This window comes from Ursus americanus, chromosome 6 (assembly GCF_024610735.1).
Source record: "Ursus americanus isolate L20-20 chromosome 6, mUrsAme1.1.p, whole genome shotgun sequence".
Taxonomy (NCBI): Eukaryota; Metazoa; Chordata; class Mammalia; order Carnivora; family Ursidae; genus Ursus; species Ursus americanus.
The window spans coordinates 6,826,886-6,841,220 of NC_142132.1; the positions used below are offsets into that span (position 1 = coordinate 6,826,886).

A 14,335-nucleotide genomic window follows, 5' to 3' on the forward strand; every position below is an offset into this window, starting at 1 on the left:
ATGCAGGGGATAATTTCAATCTTTTGGTATCGGTTGAGACCTGTTTTGTGTCCCAGAACATGGTCTATTCTTGAGAATGTTCCATGGGCATTAGAATAGAATGAGTATTCTTTGGTTCTGGGGTGTAGTGTTCTATATATATCTATGAGGTCCAACTCATCAAGTATGGCATTCAAAGCCTTTGATTCTTTGCTTAGTTTTTGCCAGGGTGTTCTGTCTATTTCTGATAGTGGAGTGTTGAGGTCCCCTACTATTAATGTATTTTTATCTATATGTCTCTTTATTCTGGTTAAGAGTTGGCTTGTGTATCTTGCTGCTCCCCTGTTGGGGGCATATATATTTATAATTGTCATATCCACTTGTTGAATACTTCCTTTAAGAATAATATAGTGCCCTTCTGCATCTCTAACTATAGTCTGTAGCATAAAATCCAATTTATCTGATATGAGAATTGCTACCCCAGCTTTCTTTTGAGGTCCATTTGCGTGAAAGATGGTACTCCATCCCCTTACTCTCAGTCTGAATGCATCTTTGGGTTCGAAATGAGTCTCTTGTAGACAGCAAATGGATGGGTCGTTTCTTTTTATCCAATCTGCAACCCTGTGGCGTTTTATGGGATGGTTTAAACCATTTACATTAAGACTGATTACTGAGAGATATGATTTTAATGATGCCATGTTGCCAGTAAAGTCTTTGTTTGTATTGGCTGTGACTTTCTGTTCTGTATCACTCTTGGGGCCTTTTTACTTTTATAGAACCCCCCGTAATATCTCCTGTAGGGCTGGTTTTGTGGTTACGAAATTGGTTAGTGACTGGCGATTCTGAAATGTCTTTATTTCTCCATCAATTCTGAATGACAGCCTTGCTGGATAAAGGATCCTTGGCTGCATGTTTTTCTCTGAACGAGCTTTAAATATGCTCCCCCAACCCTTTCTCTCATTCCAGGTCTGTGTAGACAGGTCAAACTCTGATGCCTTTGCCTTGGTACGTGAGAAATTTCTTTGCCCTGGCCGCTTTCAATACTGTATCCTTGGATCTAATATTTGCGAATTGCACTATGACGTGACGTGGCGTAGGTTTGTCGTGGTTGAGCTTGGGAGGGGTCCTCTCTGCCTCTTGGACACGAATGTTTGTTTCCCTCGCTAGATTAGGGAAGTTTTCAGCTACAATTTGTTCAAATATCTCTTCTAGACCTCTGTTTTTCTCCACCCCCTCGGGGATGCCGATGATTCTAACATTGGATCGTTTCATTGAGTCAGTAATCTCCTGTAACCTACATTCGTGGGCTTGGATTTTTTTAAGAGCAGCTTCTATTTTCGTTTTTTCCTCTATTAACCCATCCTCCAATTCACTAACCCGTTCCTCTGCTTCTGTGACCCTGGCCGTCAGAGCCTCTAGTTTTGCCTGCATTTGGCTCATAGAATTTTTAATTTCTGTCAGATTCGCTCTCATTTCTGTCCTTAGGGATTCTATATTCTCAGTAACCTTTTCGTTAATAGTTTTTTCAATTCTACTCATCATTTTGACCATCGTTACTCTGAATTCCATTTCTGATACTTTGGTTACATCCATATCCATTATTTCTGTGGCAGAGGCCACAGACTCACTGTCTTTTCTTTGCTGGGGGGAGGCTTCTCCTTCTTGTCATTCTGATGAGGAGAGGTTGCGGGGTTGTCCAGAGCCCACATTATTGACTGGGTCTCAGGCCGTGCCCCTTGTTTTATAGGGATCTTAGAGATGTGGGCTTCTTCTTTAAAGATTTTATTTATTTATTTATGTGACAGCCAACCAGCGAGAGAGGGAACAGAAGCAGGGGAGTGGGAGAGGAAGAAGCAGGCTCCCAGCGAAGGAGCCCGATGAGGGACTCCTTTCCGGAACGCCAGGATCACGCCCTAAGCCGGAGACATGCGCTCAATGACTGCGCCACCGAGGTGCCCGGGTTGTGGGCTTCTTGATTTTTCAGCCTGCCTTCTGGGGGAGGGGCCTGCCGCGCCGATGCTCAGGCAACCCTCTTTGGGTAGAGTCTCCGTGTCGCCTGCGAGGGGGGATGGGGATGGGCACTCTCTGAGCCGGTATTTCCAGGCTTTTGTTCTCTGGCGGCTTTCCCTGGCGGTTTGCTGTGCCTCTTCTGAGAGTCAGAGCAGCAGCGGCCGAATTTCAGCCTCTGTCACAGAACAGAGGGATTGCGGCCCGTTCTCTACTAATGTTCTGGCCACTTTAACTCTGTTACTGTTGGTGTTGCTCAACCCTGCAGCGTCCCGGGATGTGCGCCCCACACCCGGCGTCCCAGCCCTCACTTCCAGGGCCGGCGCGTCTCTGTCCTTTGTGTTTCTAACGCCGCCAGCCTCCCCGCGCACTCCGGAAGCTCCCGGTCTCAGTCTGGATCCAGTGAGCTCACCGGGATTCCGGTGTTCCTCGAGATGCCTGGTGGCGCGCGCACCCGGCTCACGGTCTCAGTCTGCTGTTTTGCGGGTGCCGTCCGCGAGCCCCGCCCGCTCCCCCGTGCAAGTGGCTACCGCTTCCCGGCGCCCGAACTCGGCGGCTCCCTCCCCCTTCCGTTTATCTTCCAATATCTGTGCGTGGTTTCATGGCTCCCCGCTTCGTACCTCAATACTCAGCGCTGGAGATGTTCATTTGTAAAGATCCAGATGCATCTCCCTGCGTCTCAGGCTGGTTCCGTGGTTGTTTAGGCTGGTCTGGTACCTATCCAGCTCGACTCAGGAGACTGGCTGAAAAAGGTGTCTCCTACTCCTCCGCCATCTTAACCGGAAGCCCCTCATGTACATTTTAAAAAATTCCCTCCTACTGAACATTGAGGATGGACTGGAGAGGGACATTGAGGAATGATGGGACTTGTTGGGACGCAGACGCAGGTGAGGGTTGGACAAGAGTGATAACAGAGGGAATGGAGGAAAGTGGGTGGATTCAAAAGAGATCTCAGTGGCAGCATCAGTAGGACTTAGTAATGGATCAATGGGGGAGTAAAGGGTTGAAGTGAATGTGAGAAAACATGTAAGAATGGATTTTAGAAGAAGTTGAAAAGAAGCAGAAAGTCTCACCTTGATAGATAAGGGGAAATATTTGATTGGAAGAACGACTGATGAACACTGTTTGGGGAAGAGTAATATGTCAACAATGTTCTGGGGCATCTGGGTGGCTCAGTTGGTTAAGCATCCAACTTACTTTTGGCTCAGGTCATGGTCTCAGGGTTGTGAGATCAAGCCTCACTGGGTGTGGACCCTGCTTAAGATTCTCCTTCTCCTGGGACACCTGGGTGGCTCAGTTGGTTAAACGTCTGCCTTTGGCTCAGGTCATGATCCCAGGATCCTGTGATAGAGTCCTACATAGGGCTCCTTGCTCAGCGGGGAGCCTGCTTCTCCTTCTACCTGCCACTGCCACTCCTTGCTCAGTTTCTCTCTCTCTCTCTCTGACAAATAGAGATTCTCTCCCTTTGCCCACCCTCCCCCCCAAAAAAATGTCAACAATGTTCAGATGGAAGACAAAAAAGGAAAAAGAGCAACAAAGCTCTACATTAGAAACATAGCAGTGAGGACATCAACGAAGAAACAAATAGAATAGACTCAAAGGAAGGTGTTTTGGAACTTGGCACCAAATCAGGTGTAGGCAAGGTGATGTTATGATAGACAGAAATGGAGAAACTAAGAAATAAGGGAAGATGGAAGGTTGGATGGGGGATTGTATAACCTGTTTAGTTGAAAAGAGTTTCCAGTTGTCTTAAAAGCAAACACTGACTGTTGACCCCAGTGGTGTGCACAGTTTACCAAAAGTTAAATTTCATGATTATTTTTTTACATTCATCAAGCAAAATACTAACTGCATAATAAGCTACTCCAAAGTTGCTCCTTAAAATGCTTGTGCTCATGATCCTTCCCCATTCACAGGTGCTCTCCTCTTCCAGTCCTCCCACCTAACACGAAACAGGGAAGCTGACCACATCTTCAGTCTTATACTAAGTGTTTTTAGGTTACATCTATTAAAAGTGTACACCCAGTACTGGCTAAATGGCCTGCCCTATATTTAAATCCCTAAAGAATCAATAAACATGTTGTCTGAGTCTGTTTATGCTAAATGTTTATTTTCTTTATCTCTGTTTCTTCCTCAAATTCAAGCAGCAGTATCGTGGCATGGAGGAAGATAACAAAGTCACCATCGCATCTACAAAACCAGATTGTAAAGTCTTTAAGTTTTTTACCTTGGCATTAGCTAGTTAGAGGGGCTGCATTCCTTGTGTACATTCCTTGTGGTTGTTTGATATTCCAGGCTGGTTCTAGGAAGGAAATCACCCCAGGGCCCTTGTAGCTCCCTCTCCTTCCCTGGCTCCCCTCAGGTTATCACAAAGGTCCCACTGCCCTCACCTTCTCTGAGAATCTTTCAGGTTCTGCTTCCTGATTCCACAGTCTCTGTTCCCTCTCTGCCACCCCACCTGCTTTGGTTGTTTGGGCCTTTCTTTTTTCCTGGGCCAGCTCTTGCCTAAGATACAAACTCAAGTAGTCCCCCCCACCCCCGCCACCGCCCCAACACACACACACTTCAGAAGATCTGCTTGTACCAAGTCCCAGGCTCCCACTTGCCTAGGGGTGATACAAGTCAGGATAGACAAGCAAGGTAACAGCCACGCAGATTCTGGAGTTCTCGGGTGATTCTCATTTTTAGTATTGATTGTGGTCTGTCAAGTTGAAAGAGTTTCACAGGTGTTTAAAAGGACATCCTAACATCCATCTCTAGGTCTCTTGATTCTCATAGTTAGAAATAGTTGAGAGTCTGAGCCTCTTGGTGATGTAGACTGATGAACTCTCAAGGGCATGGTCTGCTCTGATACAGGTGTGTTGCATTGAAGACTCAAATCCCACAGGAGGAATTACTGTCAACAATATGATTTTCTGAAATAGTGAAGAAATCATGGTAAAATGCCCAGTGAAACAAAATGCAGTCTTCCCTCAATTTACATCATTGTTGCATTTCTGGAAATTTCAATGTACATGGAAACCATGCAAAAGTATTTTGTGCTTTTATGGTGAAGAGAGTTAGGCTCTAGGATTGAATGATAATGTGCAATGGGACATTTCAAAGTTATACTGAAGGCAGGATGATGCTTTGTCATGGAGGACTGTCTCATTCATTACAGGGTGTTAACCAAATAGTTGCCAATGATGCCCACCAGTCACTATAACAACCAAAAATTACCACTGAAAATTTCAAAAATTCCCCCTGGGGGGGTGGTGGTACAACTCCCTTCAGAACTACTGATTAAATAAACTGAGTCTTCTTTTAGGATTCTTTTAAAAGATCCCAGGATAGATGAGCATCATGTGAGTTAATAAAGAGTTTAGGACAATGCTTGGCATGTTGTAAGCTCTGTGCGTGTGTTTATTATATACATAAACAAATACAGTCAGTGACAATCAAGACATGCCCACCTTTTTTTATGTTAATGAGCAGACAATTATGAGGGCTGAGCTTATGTGACCTGATGATCTTTTGTTTTTTTTAATTAATTATTTATTTTTATTATTGACATATAATGTATTATTTGTTTCACGAGTACAGGTCTGTGATTCATCAGTCTTACACAACACACAGTACTCACCCCAACACATACCCTCCCCAATGTCCATCACCCAGCTACCCCATCTCCCTACCCCCCTCCCCTCCAGCAACCCTCAGTTTGTTTCCTGAGATTAAGAGTCTCTTACGGTTTATCTCCCTCTCTGGTTTAGTCTTGTTTGATTTTTTTCTCTCTTCCCCTATGATCCTCTGCCTTGTTCCTTAAATTCCACATATCAGTGAGATCATATGATAATTGTCTTTCTCTGATTGACTTATTTCGCTGAGCATAATACTGATGATCTTTTCTTAATTATATGAAATCTATACAAGTTATGGTGAGTCATCATTTGTATAAAAAGGGAAGAAGAATAATCTGTATATTTAATCTATATATTTACTTTATTTATTTATTTATTTATTTATTTATTTAAGTGAGAGAGAGAAAGAGAACATGAGCAGGTGTGTAGGGGATGGGGAGCCACAACCCCAAGACCACGACCTGAGCCAAAACCAAGAGTCAGACGCTTAACTGACCGTGACACTCAGGCACCCCTATGTGTTTACTTTTCTAAACTAGGATACAAAGGAAACTAGGAACATTGTTTGCCCCTCGGGTGGAGAACTGGATGCCTGAGAAAGACTTTCCATTGTACACACTTGGAAATTTTTGTGTTTTGAACAAAGTGATTGAAATACTTAATTCAAAATAAATAATAAATACATATTTTAAAAATTTATACAATTTAATTTACCATATATTTCAGGAATAACAGGATTCTGTGTAGTAATGAGATATAAATGAGGGATTCACATAAATGACTGTATTATTTAGTTTTTATAACCAAACCAACTTTTTATAGTTTTACTTTTCTTACTTCGTCCTCCATTTCCTGTTATTAAAATCAGTGTCAACAGTATTCCCTGATATTGAATGCTCTCATTTTCATTAAACTAGAAATACATTTATGTCATTGACATTCAAACCCAAGTCAGTCCTCCAAACCCTAGGTGCCTGGGACTTTGGAGGTTTGTAGACAGTGAAAACTCTGCCCACTTGTTGGACCTTCCTGGATAGTAAGACCGTGGTCATCATGCCACCAGGAGGTGGGAGAGATGAGGCTGGCAGGACATAAGAGAAGTAGAAGGCATAACACAAGGATGGATGAATCTGGAATTTCAGAGCTGTAGACTCAAGTTTGGAAGGAAGTTTTAGAGACTGCCCTCCTCCCCGCCTTCCCCTCTTCAGTCTTTCCATCTTCACCCTCTCCTCCCACCCCTCCCTCCTTCTTTAACAGATGGTGAGACAATGTGGTTCAAAGAGAACTTCCTTCTCCAAGATCACCTAGCCAGGGAGTGGTTGAACTGGAATTCAGACCCTAGTCTTCCTTCTTATAAAAAAGGTGCAGATATAAGAGGCTCTTTCCTCAGCATCTGCTTTTTTTCCCCTCCCAGTGTGGATGGCAGGAGACAAATGTAGGTGAAGAAGTTGGGCAGGGAGGCTTTTCTGTCCTGCATCAAAGTTTTAAAAACTCTTGGGTGGTAATTCTAAAGTTGAGGTAAAAACCCTTCTTTGCATGGTCAGGGTCCTTGCATCAAGGAGTAAAATTAAAACTGATATCCCCATACCAAATTTTTCACAGATTTGGGAGGACCACTTGCTTCCCTTTCTGGTAGGGGGAGTGGAGACATCAGAAATTATTCCACCTTACCTGAGGCTTTTTTTGTTTGTTTGTTTCTGTCTTCCTTTCTCTGCAAAAAGCATAAGATGATTAAAAAGATTCCCATATCTATTTTCAAATTATGTCAGAAAAGTAGATTAAAGGTTTTATGCTTAGGAAAATGGGGATAAATATTCAAACATAAATTATGGCAGTATTAATAATTGCACATTTGTGCTAAGTAACTAGAAAATTATTTGAGCATTAATTCCATTTACATATGTTCATTCAGATTTGTATCCCTGAAGCATGCAAGTATTTGGGGTTTGAAACATTTAATCACTTAGTAAGCAGCCCTCAATGGGATTGCCATTTATTTATTGTCTTTATTGATTTTCCTCTACAGGAGAAAAAAGCTGGCAGTGAATAGAAGCCGGCTGCTGAAGGAAAAGAACTCTATCTTTTCTAGCGCAGAACAAAAGCTCCTGGTCTTTTTTTTAAAGAGCAACCTCTTTTCTTTAGATCATCCCAGCTCAGGGCCAGAATGAGGCTTCATTCATTTGTTAGGAACTCTGCTCCCCACAGTGTGGATCTTCATTGTTTCTAGACAGACACATCACATAGCACTTGATTTTCTGTTCAGGTTGAATTTTCAGAGTAGGTTCTTATCTGGACCATGGTGGACAGTCCAGGCTCCCAGAAGCACATTTCTTATTTGATACATGAGCCCACCCCCGCTTCCATCACCAACAGGATACCTGGAAAAACCTAGAGCCTGGTTAATCACTCTAGACATACCATCTTCCTTAATCCATCTTCAAAGAGATCTCCCTGGTGACTCAATGTAAAGGTTTCAATAATAAGAGGACCTGAACTCAGCCCCGCAGTCCTAAAAGCAAGAAGGACCCGGAGGCCTGAGAACACTCGTCAGAACTGTTCAGGGTTCCTCAAAACCTGACTTGGAGCAGCCTAAGTGGAAAAAGAAAAAGATGTAAACATTCACAGACAACTGCTCAGGTTGGTGGAGCAGAACCGCCACCCCGAGCACGTCGGCCACACCTGGTGACTTCCTTCCAGGAGGACAGTATGGAACGAGCTGGAAAGTTACCACATGGTGGAGGGACTTGGCAGCACGGGTGACCACGGTGAGCACTGAGAAGGAAAATGGCCCTGACATTCAGAGGCTGGTCTGGTTCTTACAGCTAGACCGTGTTAGTCTCTGATGAGCTGCCCTCTCACTGAAAATCCAACCCAAGCTCTCCGGAGACCATGATAAAATGAGACAGAGCAAGGCCACTTTATACTTTTGTCTAAGTGCAGACAGAACCGAGGTCACTATGCCACCGACAGAATAGCAAACACTCCCCCTCTGAGCCCCAAGGAATGACGGCCCGTCTTTCCCAGGATAGCTTTCCCCCTCACCTGCCAGCCTCACCTGCCCACCTACATCTGTCCATGTGTAGCTAGATAAATATCGATAAGGATCAACATGCCTCTGGCTAGAGATTTACTGTGTCCATCTTGGGAAGAGGAAAAGAAAGACCATAAAAAGAAATAGCTGGTTCAAGATCCAAAGTCTGATTTTATGGAGGTGAGGTGTCCGGGTTGCTGCCGGATCAGCATGGTTTGCAGTCATGCTCGGGCAGAAGAGGTGCTTTGTGTAGGGTTTCAACAGTGCTGTGCAGACTTACGGGGCGACGAGCGCAGCTCAACCGGGAAGGTGCTCTTAGAGGGAAGCAGCACTGGCCATCACACACCTTCCTGGACTGGGAGTTTTGCCACCGAGAGGCATATCCATTCCGTAATTCTAGTTAATATAACCAGATCATGTGATTATGTTTTATTTTGTACGGTATACATCTGTGATCTATTTGGTATCAGTTCAATAGAATTTGATTACTGGAAGGAGTGGGTAGGGGGGACTTGTACTAGGCTCCTCTTCCTCTAGATAAGATTTATTGAAATACCAATCATAAAACTGCCCCGATTTCCAACAGCAATCTAAAGGAAACCCCCAATTCCTTAGACCCACCTCCAAATCAACCAGCCAAAGCCCAAAGCCTATCATAGGTTGTTTCCAACACCCTCCTGTGGACACACCCACAGCTCCCCATGGTGTGTGTTCTCCCTCACCACAGGGGGTGATGGACACAACTCGTTTAACTACAGGTGTGTTCTTGTTGGTCTCTGATGAAGGATGTTCACAAGCTTGTCATTGATAAATCACGTACCCTTAATACCACACTATGAGAATGGTGCTTTACCTACCTCTGCGGTCTTCCTCCCAAAGCCCATTACCCCAGTCCGACCGTAGGAAAAGGGTCAGACCAAAAACGAGGGACATACTACAAAATACCTGACAAGTATTCCTCAACACTACCAAGGCCAATAGAAACAAGGGGAGTCTGAGAAAGTGTCACAGCCCAGAGAGGTCTAAGGAGACCTGAAGGCTAATGTAATTTGGCATCCCAGATGGGATCCTGAAACAGAGAAGGGACAGTAGGGGCAAACTAATGAAACTGGAAAAGAGAATGAAGTCAACAACAACAATAATAAACATTTTAAAAGGTAAAGTTGGCTTCAGGCATCTCTCACACCCAACCCTAGCCCACTGAGGTGAGGGGAAGGAAGGGCAATACATGTGGCCTTCGGAAGGCCACATCAGCATCACCCCTGTCCCCATTCCCTCGTTTGTGAAATGAGAGCATATCTAACCACATGGGACCAATGGGAAGATTAAATGAGATCTCATTTGAGTGCCTAGGACACAGTAGTGCTCAGTGAATGTTAGTTTAATCGGAGCCTTTCTTATTCAAAGAATTAACATGAGTAATGCTACCTCTGTATTCTTAAAGCAATTAGCATCAGGAGGCCACACTGGTGCATTTATAGAACTGCATTTCTGCCACGAGTAACAACGAAGAATCTTTTATGCTATTAACCTGTGTAAATTTTAGATTTTTTAAAAATGGGAAGTTATATAGGTCATTCTGTTGTACCTGTAGCTAATTGCAGCATTAGCTATCAATTTCTCATTGTTGGCTAATTTATCTTCAAAGACTCAAGAATGCAATTTGAGTAATTACTACCTGTATGCCGTATTTCATTTATGGCGTCTATGAGTCATGAATCTTCTTTCTCTAACTGAAAACATTGAATGCAGTTAATTCAAGAGGTCTGCCACATATGTTGTAGAACCAAACTTAATGCAAATTGCATAAATGTGTGTTGTATTTTATGACTGCGTCCTGGAGTTCTCACACGGAATATGGCGTCTCCTAGTAACCCTGGTGAGGGGGTGGGGAGGGAAGAGAGAACTGTGTTCTTCGTTCTTCACGTTAACGAAGGTTTCATTAATTATTTTTCTCTTAAACTGGAGATAGAAACCCTTGAAATATCTTTGCAATGCGTTTCTCAATGTTTTTGAACTACTGAATTATATAAACACACCTTGCTTCTATTTGATTTTGATTGCTTTCTTGGCCTAGTTTCCCTGCAAGCATTTGGTATGATTGAATAATTTTTAGTTGTGTTTTCTCGCCGTGCCTATGCTAATCTACTAACAGTTGGTTATTGAAGCACTGCTACAATCTACTGTCTTTATCTTTTCTGGATTTTTAAAGGGGTATTTTATTGCCTGTCATTACCGTTCACAGTAGCTTCTGGGCACTGTCATCCCACCAGCCTCCCGCGTATTCCAGTGCGCTACTTGCTGGGCCCTCTGTTCTTAGAGAGAGAGTCTCGGTGCCTTCCCCAAGAGCCACATCATTATTCTTCCAGCAGCTCTGCTTTTGGCACACTTTTGATTTTTCATTTTAGATGAGTTGTTAAAGTTTCAAAATGAGAGATAATGCCGTTTAAGATAAGGATAAACTCCTTGATGCCTGTGATGATTTAATTTGCGCAGTACATTCCGAAGCCTTTGCCTAGGCTGCAGCATGGCCAATAATGTCAAATCCTGCATATGGGTGGCTTTGTGGCACCTTAGACATTCTCTGGTAGTAGCATCCGGATGCTGAGGGACCAAATATACCTTCTCACCCATCAAAGAGGGTGACGGTGTCCCTTTGCGGAGCATGTATTGAAATCTTTCCACACAAGATGTCTTAATTTGGGTCTTCATGGTGGAATATGCCCTTGTGGTATACTTGGAAACAGCTGAATGGATGAGCATGACCAACAGGTTCAGGCAGCACACCTGCCTGGGCCTCGGTCAGATGGGCTTTGCTGCCCAAGAGACACAGGCAGAGACCTCCCATTCACGAGTTCCATAGACGTTTGTTGACCACCTACTGTGCGCCAGCTGCCAACTGCAGAGTTGGCTGTGGCACAGAAATAAAAGAATAAGGAACTGACAGCCTAATCCATTTGCTTGAAAGTTAGCATTTCTGTCTTCGTTTGTTTGTTTATTCATTCAACAAACATCCGTTGGGTGCCTGTAGTAGGTCAGGCATTGGGCTAGGTGTTATGGATACAGTGGTGAGCAATGCGCACACGATATTGTCTCTGCCCTCGTGGAATTAATCATCTAGCCCTGTTTCTAGATTAGGAAAAGACATAGTGAACACGAGTTTAATTTACAGCAATAACCTTGTAGCCAGTATGCAATTATAAAGAGTTATCTTGTTACAGAAGAATCAAAATGGCCTCTCCACACCTCCGAGATCCTGGTGACCATGACACCATTCCTGCTGCTTCAGTGTCTCTCCCTCATTTACAGAACAGACCTGCCTTTCTTTTTACATCTCATCAAGTAGGGAAAGTGTTGAACTACTATTTTGCTGCTAAATATTAGGAGGGTAACCATCTGTGGTTTTACTGTGACCAAGTATTGCTCACCACATGAATGGACAGGAGACTAAACACTTTTCCCAGTTGTTTGAAGGTAGAATGAGAAGTCAGCAAAGAGATTTTCCAGAACTCACGTAAATTAGTTATTTTACACTACTGTTAGGTTGCACTCCAGATTAATTTGGTGTGTGGATTTTTTTTAACCAAAATTAGCATTTTATTATAAGTGAATGCTCTTTAAAGGATGAAGTGCATATGATTCGAAGCAGAAGTAATTCACTGGAGTAGTTTATATTGTTGCTTTCTCAAATGGGGGCAGATCCTCTCCCCCGCAGGGACTTTGGCAATGTCTGGGGACATTTTTGGTTGTCACAGCTGAGAGAACAGGTGCTATGGTGGGGGACTGGGGAGGTGTAGAGGTCGGGGATGCTGCTAAACATTGTATGAGGCAGACAGAGGACGACACCACAACAAAGAATGCTCTGGCCCCAAATGTCACTAGTTCCAAGGTTGAGAATCTCTCTTTTAAAATGATCCAACTGGAGAGAGAGCGCTACGTGTGATGTGCAGGTAAAGTTGCCAAAACCAGAGGAATTTCGTGAAAGCAAGTCTGGCTTTCTCCTCCAGCTCTCTGATTATCTTCTTTGTCTATTTACCCATCATTTAGTTCCCTTGTGCTGCAAAGCTTTTTGTAGGTTTTTTTTTCCTTCTTTTTTTTTTATAGACTCAATACTTAACTATATGAGCTTTTCATTACCCATTCTAAAATAGTGACTGGTTGTAATGTAAATTGTATAACACATCTTTCTGCAGCTCCCGATTCTGCAACTTAAACCTCGTGGCTGCTTATCTGTCTTCCACCACCTACCTGCGTTTTATGCACTGCACTTGGCATTCTTGATTGTTCCTTTCATATTAATTTCAATGGTGCCCGGAGGGTACCTCTCACCATATAATAGGTTGCTTTGTGAACAATTCCAGTAAGAGAACCATTCTGCCCAAACAGTGAGATACTCTGGAATGTAAAAAAGATACCCCTCAGTGTATCATTCACATTTCTAGTATACCACGGTATTCTGCAATTGTACTGAAATTAAAATGAAGATGAATTATTTGTTTCCCCTTTCACTTTAAAAGTGCCCCCACTGTTGCAGGTAATACTGTCAGCCATACAAAATGGTTAGAACTTGAAAGTTACCAGTTGGACATGGATGAATATTTATCTTGTACTTAAATTTGCAAATCATTAAGTATCCCTTGTCCTGAGATCATTATTTTCATCATAATGGACTTCTGTTACATTCATGCTGTTCCAGCTTTTGATTGACCGTTTGGAATATGACAGTTGTTTGTCGCATTTCATTTGGCTGCAGCTTACCTTAGTTCATTTGCAGTTGTCCCTCGAGCGTAGTTTGCTTTATGTGATATCTAAAGAAGCTCGCCTCTGTCTTTTCAGAAACCTTTGTCCTGATGGGAAAACTGGAAAGATTTTCTGAAAATGGTGATCTTTCTTTTTTAATGGAACACCTATAGTTGGCAGAGAAAAGACTTTCAAAGATGTCGGATTTGAACTACTCACCTGAAAATCAAGTCTGTTACAACAGGAGAGCCCATTGGCATCACTGCCCTCCTATCAGTGGATTTAAAAAAGGCACCACAAAAAACTAGTTTAAAATCAACAGTCCTATTTTTAAGTTGAGTCGTTGCGGAAAGTCTCTATTACCATCTTACTCTGTAGTCCCTAAGTTTAAGCCTTTACAATGAATTTTAACCCTGGCGGCATCGTTGACCCCTAACCTTCTGGCTGCCCAACATTCCACCAAATGTCCAAGCACTGCTGATGCTTCCTCCGGCCCCACTCTAGGTCCGACACACCGTCCCTCACTGCCACTGCTAGGCAGCCTGCTGTTCTTCCATTCTTGCGACATGCTCTAATTCCTCCCATACTCATGGGGACTTGAGCGGTCATCTCAAAGCTTGGATGGCTTCACCTCTTGCACAACTCCAGCAAAGCCAACCAAAATCCCTAGCATGTCTGCTCAGGCCTTCTGCTGTTGGGTGCTAAGATTCTCTCCTACTTATTTCATTTACTCCTTGCCAAATACTTGCCTCCAGGCAAGCATCTGTATTCCCTGTCCTACCAAAATGCCTTACCCGTTCTTATCAGTGCTCTCACCACCAATGGATCATTCTTTATGAAAATCTTGTGGAAATTCAGATGTAACCTTCATGAGCCCTCACTGAGCACCCTAGTTGGAAGGAAAACCTCCTCTGAAATGTATTGGTCACTTGTTCTTACTACTTGCTTCACTGAGTTC

General features: G+C 43.4%; 1 pseudogene; it reads left to right on the plus strand.

Moving 5' to 3' along the window:
• The first annotated feature begins 8,355 nt into the window (after window positions 1-8,355).
• LOC148109751 (small ribosomal subunit protein eS27-like pseudogene) lies at window positions 8,356-9,041 on the plus strand (annotated as a pseudogene).
• The last annotated feature ends 5,294 nt before the right edge of the window (window positions 9,042-14,335 follow it).